Source organism: Chelonia mydas, chromosome 2 (assembly GCF_015237465.2).
Source record: "Chelonia mydas isolate rCheMyd1 chromosome 2, rCheMyd1.pri.v2, whole genome shotgun sequence".
Classification (NCBI taxonomy): Eukaryota; Metazoa; Chordata; order Testudines; family Cheloniidae; genus Chelonia; species Chelonia mydas.
In genome coordinates, this window is record NC_057850.1 from 100,361,625 (window position 1) to 100,375,303 (window position 13,679).

At 39.3% G+C, this 13,679-nt stretch overlaps 1 long non-coding RNA gene across 1 annotated transcript in view; it reads left to right on the forward strand.

The window, feature by feature from the left end:
* The window catches only part of LOC122464520, a 136,055-nt gene that overhangs the window by 34,055 nt on the left and 88,321 nt on the right, over positions 1-13,679 (forward strand). The gene's annotated exons all lie outside the window — the stretch shown is intronic.

Sequence of the window (13,679 nt, forward strand, 5' to 3'; positions counted from 1 at the left end):
TCTCAAAACAGAGAGTGTCTACCTCTAGGCAGACTGCCAGAAACAGGGCAAACATCCCAAGCTGGTGGTGTGATAGATTTCACCAAGCCAGTAACAAATGTGGACTCCTGGATCATTTTATTAGTCTTACTATAGAGTCACAGACAGTCCTCTTAGACTCTCCAGTGTATCTTGCCACCCAGGCAACCTGAACTTTGTGATAAAAGGTCACATAAACCAAAAATCACAGCACATCAGGTTGCTCCCACTCCCAAGAGACTAATTACTTACCTCAGATCAATTGATACTCTGGATCTGACACCAAAGACAACGGTGACAGCCAATTCTATAATAAACTAACTAAAGGTTTATTAGCTTAAAAAAAAGGAAGTGAGAGTTATTGAGAGGTTAAAGCAGGTAAAATATATGCACAAGAGAGTCAGTTTGCGATTCCAAATGGTGGCAGTAAACTGCCAGTTTCCTAAAAGTCTTTTCAGGGTTCCCAGGTTGTCTCTGGGGATCTCAGATTTGCATCTGGTACATTTCCCTGTAAGAGTCCAAACAGTCCAGAGATGAAGGATTTTATTGTGAATCCATACTTATAGCTTTTTCTCACTGAAAACAAGCTGACAGTGTTATTACCCCCATGGGCTTTTTCTTTGATGACTGAGAGGGAGGAATGCATGTTGAGTCTTTGACCGCCGATCATCACACACAGTGACCACTTGCTTTGAAGTTAGCACTTTTCTGTTAAAGTTCTTCATTTACATTTCACAAGGCTTCTTGCTCATTTGATGGCTCATTTGATGGGTTATTTAGTTACAGGGATATACACAATGTAAATGTTTGCTACTACATTACAACTAGATACAGTTAAGTGAAAACAATGCAAGTAATATCCCACTAGTTTTCATGACATTTAGACACTAAATACATTATACTTATACATTTAGCAATTACTTTGATCTATATAAATACACAAGTGAATTGGCCTGGAACTCTGGCATCAGCTGGCTGGTCTGCCAATGTCACAGGTATGTCTATGCTATGGGGACTATACTGGCATAGCTACATTGCCATAGCAATGCCAGCATAGCGTAGATACAGCTTACACTGATGGAAGGGTTTTTGTCATCCATGTAGGAACACCACCTCCCCAAATGGTGGAAGTATTCTTCTGTCAACATGGGTGTGACTACACTGTGGATTAGGTCTATGCCCTGGGGACTTTTTTTGTAACTCCTGACCAACATAGGTATGATGAACTAAATGTTATATGTAGACCAGTCCTGAGTCAAGTGTTCTGACTTCAACACCCCATGGAGACAGATTTAGTCACTAAAGTTTTATTAGCAGTCACAGGATGATATATTTCTAAAAGTGCTTTTTTAATGACCCCTCAGAACCGTACTACGTCAGCACCTCATAAACATTAATGCACTTATTCCCCCAATGCCCTGGTGAGATGGGGAAGTAATACTTTCCCCATTTTACATCTAGAGAACTGGGATTTGAGAGACTGAGTGAAGGGGAAGTCTGCAGGAGAGCTGGGAACTGAACTCTTGTCTCCTGAGTTCCATGGCAGTGATTTAGCCACAAGACCACCATTGGTTATAAAGTAATGGTTAACTTTGCTTGAGCTGCAGTATAAAGGTTTATACTTCTGGCTATTGTTTGAGTGTTGAACTCATGCACCAGATATTTGTTACTTTCAAACATGTTTTATTGTAACAGGTCACTGTGTATACATTGTTCCTTGAGTCTGCAATGGTAGAGCATTACTGGGCTGCTAGGGCCTTTTACCTAATTTTTTTCTCCCCACTGTACAGGTGCAGCTCCACTGGATTGTAGCAGTGTTGGGCACCAGCTGCTACCATCTTTATGTTTTCGTCCTCCAGCTGCTTACATTGGGCTGGATGAAAGGATGGTAAAAATACCCGTGTCTTGTCTATATTAGTGCTCTCACCATCGCTATCACTGGTGGAGTTGCACCTGTGCTAGTGGAATGGTGGGAGATTAAAAAAGGCTAATGCTGGTGAGCTTTAGTTGTTATAAAGAGATTGATTAAGGTAAAGAAAAGGAGGACTTGTTGCACCTTAGAGACTAACCAATTTATTTGAGCATAAGCTTTCGTGAGCTACAGCTCACTTCATCGGATGCATTCAGTGGAAAAAGTGTAGCTCACGAAAGCTTATGCTCAAATAAATTGGTTAGTCTCTAAGGTGCCACAAGTCCTCCTTTTCTTTTTGTGAATACAGACTAACACGGCTGTTACTCTGAAACCTGTCATTAAGGTAAAGGTTAGTCAGTATCTTATCTATATTTTGTTCTTAAGGCAAAGATCATTAAAGTGATGGCCCAATCCTGCTCAGGGAGAATTATGACTTCCGTTGGCAGTTTACCTGAAGAATACTGGATTGGGCCTTGAGCGAATGCATAAATGCATGTTTAAGATTACTGTGCTGGTGGTGGTGATGGGGAGTCTCAGTTTATAAGTAATCTCTTATTTTCTTTAACCCAATAATAGTTTTTTCTGAGCATTGTACAAGGTTGGTGCTAAATAACTTTAAAAGACAGTACTGTGGAAGGTTAGTTTTATTGGAAAAGTCAATGTGCTGCATATGCTTCCATCATCATGGCCAAAAATTCTTCTGATTGTGGACTCAGAGCTTTATAAACTGTTTTATAGAAGTGGAAAATGTGGTCATCTTCCAACATGAATACACACACACACACACACACGCATACTTTCACAAAGTGCAGTATTTGTACTGCCAAGTTTTATTCTTGCATGTAGCAGCCTAAATATTGCTCTTTCCATCCCTATCGTTGTGATATAATTATGTCTGGCCTCCATAGTGTTCATAGTGTTTCCAATAATACTGAAAGAAATTCAGAAATAAGAAAGATGTCAAGAACTAACAGTGACTCTTGACAAGACTCATGTAAACCTAACTAAAAATGGAAAAACTGTTCACTTGTCAAAAATAGAATTATCAGATTTATTTCTTGTAATGCATTTCAGGATTTTTAAAGAGAGATGGTCATTTCACACATGCACCCTGTATTCATTCCTGAGACCAAAAATGGCCTTTTAAAATCAATTGAAGGGATCTTATCTTCACTATCAAGAGCTTTCATTTCTTCTTATAGTTTAAAATCAGGAGGTTTTTTCAATGTTTTTAATACAAAAACTGGAGCACAGCTATTACTAACAGAGCTTGAAAGAAAGGCATGCTCCAGTGAATTCTGTATAACACACGAGCTCTTTTTAGGCTGTAAATAATGGCTTTCGTCTGATTTTACCGAAAATATATAAAAAGACTATGATTCAAAGAAAGAGCATTCTCAATACTTGACTGGTTTCTAAACAGGCATTTTGAGCTCTAATGGGCTCCCCATTCTTATTCCAAAGAAAGCTGTTCAGATGTAAAAGCTTTTAAATACTGTACACATAAACATATCAGCAAGCTCAATCCAATTTATTTGGGGAAAGGGTTTGCAAAAGGATTAGATGGAAGCATTTCCTTTCATGAAAATATGAATCATCTGATCGTGGGACCACTCAACACGCAAAACTGACATGAGAGGGCTGGAGGAATCAGGTGCTTGGCTTCTGATCCACAGAGGGGTGGAGTGGTTGCAATGCCCATTAGCTTTATTGACTCAGCACATATCAGGAGTGAGTCCTCTGAGTGTATGGATGGACCTGTGTCATAATGTGTACGTTAAAAGGAAGGGTCAAATTCTGTGTTCATGTTAATTGGCACAGTCTCTTTGAATTCGGTGATGCTGCACCAGTTAACACCGGCAAGGAATTTGACCCTAGGTATTTTGGCCATGAATTGAAGATCAAAAGTATCTCTTACTTTATTTTAGGGTCAAATTCCTCTGTACTAACTAAGAAAAATAACTGGAGCATAAAATGTTTCAATTAAATAATTATTTTCCCCGTTAAGTAACCATATATTTATGTGCGCTTGTGTTATGTTGCACCATATGGTTTCAGAAAACATCAACTTTTCTCTGTCTCATTTTGATGAAAGCTTAATATCGATCTTTCTCCTTCATTATAAATGTAATAAACAGCATTAACTTTTTTTTTAATAAAAAGTTAGTAAATTGGAATGAGTTCATGTAAGATCTATATATAACAAAAAGTTCAATCCTGAAGTTCTAACTCAGGCGGAAGTCCCATCCCACTGCATGAATCAAAACTGAGGATCAGGCCAATTGACTTTTATTTAGGCAGCCCCATAACCGTGCACTTTAAGAGTTTTCATTTATAGTATAACTCCTGCTGGTCATAAAATAACTACAAGAGAGACAAGGTGGATGAGGAGAATATCTTTTATTGAACCGACTTGTATTGGTGGAAGAGACAAACTTTCAGGCTCCATAGTGCTCTTCTTCAGGTCTTAGGAAAGGAAACTAGGTTGTCCAAGATAAACATAAGGTGGGACACATTAAACGTAAGGGGTTTTCATATGTTTTGGAGACCACTGAAAACAAAGCGGGCAGAAAGCACTATGCAGACTTAGGAGAATGGAGGGTAAGTAGGCAGCAGGGTGTATTCCAAGTTGTTTTAATGGGCTGTAAAACCAGTGTCTTTGTTAAGTCTGTAGTTTTTAATGTCCAGCAGACATTACAAAACTTATGAATTTAAGTTTCCAGGCTCATCTTTGAAAAGTACTCTACAGGTTTCCTTTGAGGAGGACTGAGAGGTCCCAACCTGTATTTAGTTCAGACACTCCAGTTACCTTCCAGGACCTGAAGAAGAGCTCTGTGAAGCTTGAAAGCTTGTCACTTTCACAAACAGAAGTTGGTCTAATAAAAGATATTGCCTTACCCACCTTGTCTTATATCCTGGGACCAGCATAGCTGCAAACAGAAAATAACGATGGAATTTTAAAATTAATAATTTTCATATTTAAGCAACAGCTCAGGCATACTAAACTTTTCTCTCTTACAGTCATCAGAAAGAAAACACGTGCTTAAATAATTCTCAAAAGCATTCTTTTAATATTTAATATTCAATCTGTGGATGATTTATTTTATCGACAGAAAAAGTTGTATGTGGGGGGGGGAAGACTGAGATCATAGAAACTAATGAGATTAAACATAAATTTCTTTTCTGATCACATTAAACAGAAAAATATTTTTAGTATCTTATTCGGTAAACAATGTATTTCGGCCCAGATCTTACAAATACTCAGGCTGTGTCTTCACTAGAAACACTGCAGTGGCACAGATATAGCACTTCAGCTCCCTTGATGTAGTGCTTCAGTGTAGACGCTCAATATAGCAACAGGAGGGGTTCTCCCATCACTGTAGTTAATCCACCTCCCGAGAGGTGGTAGCTAGGCTGATGGAGGAATTCATCTGTTGATCTAGTGCTGTTAGCCTAGCTACATCTCTGAGAATGTGGATTTTTCACATCCTTGACTGACTTACCTAGGCTGACCTGACTTTTTAGTGTGGACCTGGCCTTAGGTTCATGCTTCACTTTACATATTGTGGGTAGTCCCATTGACTTCAATGACTCCTGTGGGACTGCTCAGAGTGAGTAAATTAAGCATGTGACTGAATCTTTGCAAGACTGAGGCCCAGGGATTTCCCTACCCCCCCCCCCCCGAATTTTCCCAACCCCCCCCCCAGTTTTGTGAACTAGTTACATGCAATGTTGTCAATTTAGTGATTGTTTGGAAATTTGAACTCAAATTGAAACATTAATACACACTTTAAAAGCATATACAGTGTATGATAAAATACATGTATCTGAAAAGTATAATAGATTTGAAAAGTATGAACATAGACTAGCTTCCTTATACAGCTGTTGTTTTTTATGACAATGTCAGTGCACTCACTTCAGTGATGTTGGCCAACCTAATAATTTCAAATTATGATTTGTAAGCAAAGTCAAAATGAGCTGTCCCTAACAGCTAGTGATGAGCTGGGGGCTGTGGGGAAAGGCTTCAGGACCAGATTGTATTTATATTCACACCTAATCTACCTAAGTATCCAGCAAAGAGAGCTGTGTTGCCCAAGTGACAGATTTTGGCTAGGGTTGGGTTACAAATCACTTGAATGCAGGTGGGTAATGAAATGTTGTTGTTCTTATTGTATCAGTAAATGGCAGTAGAACTGTACTTAGCCTGTGCTGATTGAGGGCATCAGCAGAGAGGGTGGGGACAGGTGTTTTGCTTGATAGTCTGCAAGTGTTTCTGTGGAAGAGACTGCCCAGTCTGCACTAGCAGCGAGATTCCCCCTGAGATTCCCCAGCTGAAATCACTGAGAGCTGGGTGGAACCTCAAGAGACCAACTCGCAGAGGTCACAGTGGCAGGTGGCAGCAGAATGCGATGGCACACGGCCATTGGCAACAGAGCGATGGAGTGAACGGTGGCACAATGAACAACAGTGTCCAGAGCGAACAGTGAGCAGCTGGAGGAACGAGCAAGGTGCCTTCTTGCCCCCCACCTGGGAGGTGAACTCATGTGAAAGCACCTCTGAACTCTGAGTCTCCACTGATCAAGGACAACACTGGTGAGCATTAATGAGGCTGTTAAGAATGCTGGAGACACAACACAGTTCATATGAACAAATATGGCTGTGGCATCATACTTTCTATTTAAGCAAGAGATGCTACACACTACAAACTGGAGGCCAATGTTAAGTGCATTGTCACTTGTTCATCCTGAAGTTGAACACAGGTTCCGAACAAGACCAGAAAATGCTCATTATCTTTCTGCAAGAAACTCAACTGACTGGTTAGAAGCATGTGGTGCAACAGTGAAAGACTCAACAGTTGAAAAAGTGAAGAACTCTCTCACCACATTCAAAAAAATTGCATACACGGCTGATGAATGCACCAATGCAAATGGACATCAAGTATTAAGTCACTGTGTATGTTATCTTGATGTCAGTGGTAGGCCAGTAGATGCATTTCTAGATGTTCAAGTTACAGAAGACACATCAGCTGCATCTGTGACAACCCACATCTTAGAAGAGGTAAATGCTTCTCAGTTGGACCCCAGACAGATGGAGCTGCAAACTTCTCTGGAACACATGGTGGAGTACAAGCCTTTCTCAGAGAAAAGTGTAACCCTGATCTTTCCTATAAACACTGCAGAGGCCATCTACTCCAAATAGTGCTAATACGAGCTGCAGACTTTTCAAAAGACATTAAAAAAGCTATAAATTTAATGTCTTCATTATATTTTTTTTCAGCAAGAGTCCCAGAAGACTGAATATCTTGGAAAATATAGAAGATACACTGGGACTAAAGTTCAAATTAGGCTAAGATGGGAAAACCCTCTGGCTTTCTCATGAGTGATCCTTGGCTGTTGTCTTAACATTACTCCAGCCATCATTACTGCCTTTGGAAAGTATCTACCAAGATGGGATGGATCTAAGTAGTGAGGCTGGTGGATTACTTTTGCTACTACGTTCAGAGAAGACTATTGCCTTTCTCTCTCTTGTAAGTCTACTGTTGAAACAACTTGGGTCATTAAACAATGCCATCCAGGCATCTGCTACAACTATAGTAAATCTTTGTCCAGCAATAGAAGCTACATTTGGATCAATCAGAGAGCTATCCATTGAAAAAGTACTGGAAGAAGCAAAGACCTCAGTCCACAAGTTGACTAATGAAGGCATTTATATTGAATCCTTAAGTGAAGAGGACAAGAAGTGTTTGTTAAGACAACTGAAAAAAGTACACAGCCTTGATTCTTAAAAATCTACAACAGCGACTTCTAGATTCTACTCAACCTCTATGTAGCTTTTACAAATCCCTGTCCTATAAAACACTGACAGTTGAGTGGAGTGAGGCACTACCAGCAATGGGGCTGCCATGTTTCTCAGGACAGAATAGAGAATTTGAACACAGAGTGGAATATCATATGATGAATGAATGAAGATTTGACTTCAACTTCTTTTTTTATCATCACTAGTGGCTTGACCCAATCTTTGTGCTATGTTTCCTGGAATGAAAGAAGTAGGAATGCATCTCTTGCTACTCCCAGTCACAAGAGCTACAGTTGAGCGTTCTTTTGCCTCATTGAATAGAATTTTGTGTTCTGAAAGAAGTTGCCTTCTGTCTGATCATGTGAATGAACTAATAATATCAATTGAAGGAATGGAAGTACCGGACACACGAGAAGCCACCAAAGATGAACACAGTGCATTCAAGAAGTTCATTAACAGAGTTGTGCAAAATTATAACAAAAACCCAAGAAGAATGTAGATGTTGTTGTGCTTTGTAGAAGGCTTGAATAACCAACTCTAATTTGTGTGATCATTTTAAAACGTGAGTTAAATCTAGTAAAATGGTCATGAAACATTTTTCAGTTTTTACTAGGGTGCCACCTTCACCTTCATCGGCCCTAACCCCCATACCCTCCCCCCGGTAAATCCAGACACCCCCCCTATTTTAAATTCCTGGGGAAAACACTGCAAAGTGAGGCCTTATTTTTTATAATATTGTTACTGTAGCTTTAAAGAGTCTTAGATGTTAGAAATGGGAAATTTAAAAAAAAATAGATCATAGCATCTATACAACAGATAGTAGGTTATACGTGTTGGAATGATTAAGCGCTCTTCCAGCAATAGGTATGAAATAAACTTTGTGTTTCTAACACTAGTTTAGAAGCTAGTCATTGTAATATTATAAAAAAGTGTTCTACTGGTTTACTCTATTAATGTCCTATTTAATTGTATAAAGAGTGTTGTTGCCTATCCGACTTTGAGTAAATAATTATAGCTTAATAAACACACTCTAAACAAAAAACAAACTATTTATATAACAAAAGTTGAGACCAACTGCAAAAAATATGGGAATTCTGTCTGTACTGAAGCTCATAAGGTCTATTGTATAAATACCTACTCTATCTTATTTTATAATGTTCCTATAACTACTTTGCTTTGTTTAAAAATGTTTTGTTTATACAAGCTGTAAACATGTATTCACATGTTTAAACTAAGCATTTTCCTCTTTTCTTACAAAAGGAAAAACTAATCCCAAAGCAAAGCAAGAGAAAAGAAAAGAAGGAAGTCCATTATTTTAATGGTTGTAACACACCAGTAAAGTCCAGTAAATTTAAATTATAGATCACCCATTGTTCTTCTGATGAAGATGAACTGAAAAGCTTTTCTTCCGCCCAGATGCGAGTTCAAGATACAGAGTTACTTCTGCAGTTGCTGGTGACCTCACTAACACCTAAAACAGAAGATGTTGCTGAACTCCTTGCTATGTTTTAGGCCTTTGTGAGGTTTTCAATTGTTGCAGAGGAAAACATGGAACCCATATTGTCAAGGTGATTTGCAAAAGAGAATAGGAAATTGTTTGTGCCTGTTTTGGCTTATAGAGAAGACCTAAGAGTGCAGTTGTGTGCTTTTTTCCATATGCATACATTAGAAATTCAGGTTTTGTTTATCGTATTTTTCCTGAAATACTCTATGGAGAACTGGTAGGATTATGTTATTAGAATGTCATCCAATTAAACCAGACTAATTCCGGAACAAAGTGATTTATAATGAGACTGTATAAAACTATTTGTTTTTTTTTGTCTTATCCTAGCTTATTTAACTCAAAGCATTAGGAGAAAAGAGAGGTGTGTTAAAGATTCAGCATCTCTCCCTCTTCAGTTAAGGACTCTCAAAATATAGCTAAGACCCTCAACAAGTCCACCAGCAACATCAGGGAATACTAGACTTGACATTTCTGGTACTGTTGGTCTATGGTAGAATACAGAAAAAAAAAAGAAAAAAATTCAGGTCAACTTTATACATCAGAAGGAAACAATGAAGGTTGCAAACTCTTGGTTTCCCTCTTTCTCCCACATATCCTGGTCCTGGTTAAATCTGGAAATCTATGTGAAGCAGGAAATATTTCAGTCATTCAGCTATTCTGTTTTACAGCATTCACCAAAATCTTACTGGATGTTGTGAATTAGTAAGTGAATTAACGTGATTAAAAAAAACCAAAGAAAATACTTCACCAAATACACTTTGTTCTTCTGACAGTTGTAGTTTAGCTTTAATTATCTGTGATAATTCCTCACAAGATAAACCTTTAGTCATTTTAGCAGTATGACAACTCAGACTTTGCTAAGAGTTGGGAGGACAGCTTTTGTACAGATTAGGGTTTGATTCTGCACTGTTAATGTTAGTGAAAGTTTTTCCATTGCCTAGAATTGGAGAAGGATCATGATCTAAGTGATGCTGTACTCCATGGACTGTTGATTTTTTTGAATCTATACGTACATTCTTTTTCTGTTCTTAGATCATACATAACCACATTTTAAAGGCTCTTCAGTTCACCTTTTAATATCCTCTTCATTACACCTATTTCAGGGATCACAGATTTGTCTCTGAGCTACCTAGTGTCCTATCCAGGCTGCTAACATAATATGTTTGTTCGGACTTGCTCTCTGTTATATGTATCCTTTTTTTCTTTTACAAATTATTACAAAATTGTACATATGCAACGGGTGTTGTCTTTAAATATATCCAATATCTGGTTATTTCTTAAAAACGGTTGAGCCCTTTAATTCACACTGTGGGCTAATACAGGGGATGAGGGTGAAAATTCCTCACTGGCAAACCCAGGGTTGCTTGGATGAGACCATCACCTAGCCACTGGGGCTGCTGCTCATTAGGCTGAATGACATTGGCAATAGGGCTGATGGAGTGTTGTAGCTGTGTTGGTCCCAGGATATTAGAGAAACAAGGTGGCTGAGGTAATATCTTTTATTGCACCAATTTCTGTTGGTGAAAGAGATTACACAGACCTGGGAACAGACCTGAAGACCTGTGTAAGCTTGAAAGCTTGTGCCTCACACCAACAGAAGTTGGTCCAGTAAAAGATACTACCTCACCCACCTTGTCTCTCTAACTGGTAGTAGGGGACTGACAGGATTCCAATGGATTGAGTCTGATGGTGCATGGAGGAGCTCTTTAACTCCTTCCTGCTAGGTGGGAGTCTGCCCCACCTCATCTGGTTTTAAGTCAACATTTATACATTGTTACAATATTCTACATAATCTGTAGAACAGACTGACCCATTAATTATGAGTGAAATTCATCTCTCTAAAGAGGGACAGCAGAAAGCTTGCATATGATTTAAGTCAGATGGTCAAAGGTATTTAGGTGCCTTAAGATACAAATAACTGCCTAGCAGAATTTTTCAAAAACACATAGGCACCCAACCTATTTAGGTGCTGTCATAAATATAAAGGGAAGGGTAACCACCTTTCTGTCCCTAGTGCTATAAAATCCTTCCTGGCCAGAGGCAAAACCCTTTCACCTGGAAAGGGTTAAGAAGCTACGATACCCCCGCTGGCACCTGACCAAAATGAGCAATGAGGAGACAAGATACTTTCAAAGCTGGGGGGCGGGGGGGGGACAAAGGGTCTGTCAATCTGTGTGATGCTTTTGCCGGGAACAGATCAGGAATGCAGCTCAGAACTCCTGTAAAAAGTTAGTAAGTAATCTAGCTAGAAATGCATTAGATTTTCTTTTGTTCAATGGCTGGTAAAATAGGCTGTGCTGAATGGAATGTATATTCCTGTTTTTATGTCTTTTTGCAACTTAAGGTTTTGCCTAGAGGGATTCTCTATGTTTTGAATCTGATTACCCTGTAAGGTATTTACCATCCTGATTTTACAGAGGTGATTCTTTTACCTTTTTTTTTATTAAAATTCTTCTTTTAAGAACCTGATTGTTTTTCATTGTTCTTAAGATCCAAGGGTTTGGGTCTGTGTTTACCTGTACAAATTGGTGAGGATTTTTATCAAGCCTTCCCCAGGAAAGGAGTTGTAGGGCTTGGGGGGATATTTTGTGGGGAAGACGTCTCCAAGTGGGCTCTTTCCCTGTGCTTTGTTTAACACGCTTGGTGGTGGCAGCATAGGGTACAAGACAAGGCAAAGATTGTACCTTGGGGAAGTTTTTAACCTAAGCTAGTAAGAAAAGCTTAGGGGGTCTTTCATGCAGGTCCCCACATCTCTACCCCTAGAGTTCAGAGTGGGGAAGGAACCTTGACAGGTGCTTCTGAAAATTCCACTAGGAGCTTGTCTGCTTCTTAAGGTTCCTAAACACCTTTGAAAATCTAATCCCTTGTCTCCTCACAGGGACACCTTGTGAATTTCACCCTGTGAATAATTATTACAATGATTAGCTCTTTTTCTGGGTAATGAATTAACTGCAAGCCAATCCTATTTTCTATTGTTATAGTTGTTTGGTTTTTTAAAAGATTTGACTTAAATAATTTCAAGGAATCTTTTTCAGCCTCTTTGTGGTTTGTGAGCTATTCATTTTGATTATTTGCTGTTCCTTATGTGAATGATAGATTACTTATGTCACATGGTCTTATTTCTTCTTCCTGATTGGATGACTGAAACTTGTTCAGCCGGGGAATGAGTAATGAACTTTCATACTGAATTTTTAATTTGAAATGTGAAAATTTGTGAAACTTTTGGGATTCATTAACATTTTTGCAAGTACCCCCATGGTTGTCAAAGTACTGCAAATAACAAGTAATATGACCCCATGAATCATATCAAAATGAGTTCAATGACTGTATTCATGAAAATTTTCTCCAGTCTGTTTTTAACTCTTCAGTATCCTCTGATAGTGTTTATTGCTGGCAAGGTAGGTAGTACCAGCCACAAGATAGGAGACTACAGGATGAAGCAGCACATTTAAACTGGCATACACTATTGGCTTCAAGTGACTCACACTGAGTTAAGAACAAAGGAGAAGATCAGAGGTTGCTCAGCAGTGATGAGACCTTATTTTGTAGTTATCAGATAGGAATTCCATATTTGCAAATCTATCTCAGATACTTATCTAGTCTCTGTTAATGTTGTACCTGAGCACCTCGCAATCTTTTAATGTATTTATCCTCACAACATGCCTATGAGAGTAGGAAGTGCTATTATTCCCATTTTACAAATGGGGAACTGAGGCAGAGAGACTAAGGGTACATCTACAGTACAAAATTATTTCAAAATTATTCTATTTGAATTTTCGGAAGTGATTTTATACATTCGGGTTTGTGTGTCCCCACTAAAGTGCATGAAGTCGGCGGAGTGCGTCCACAGTACCGAGGCTAGCATAGAATATTCGAGTGGTGCACTGTGGGTAGCTATCCCACAGTTCCCGCAGTCCCCGACGCCCATTGGAATTCTGGGTTAAGCTCCCAGTGCATGATGGGGCCAAAACCTTCTCCTGGGTGTTCTGGGTGTGTGTCGTCAGTCATTCCTCCCTCCATGAAAGCTATGGCAGACAATCGTTTTGCGTCTTTTGGGCATGTAGACGCCATACTGCTTTCAGCAGACGGTGCAGTACAGTGCACTGCTTCTCTCCTGGTACTAGGAATCCGCCTCATATTTCCTCTCGTCTTTCTATGTAATCTCTATAAGTATCTACTCTTTCTCTTCCTCATCGACTGCTTCGCTGACAACTCTGCTTGGCCATCGTGAACCGAGCAGCACAGCTTCCACCTCCAACTCTGCTCTCCCGCTCTTGCTGTGCTACCGAGTTTCTCCATGTTGTCTGTCCTGGGCTCCTGCCTCCGTGAAAGCTACAAAACAAACCGTTTCCCGCCTTTTTTTGGCTATCGTGAACCGAACAGCACCTCTTCTCCTGCCACTCTGCTCTCCTACATTTTGCACCCTTTTTCCAGGATTATCTGTGCAGG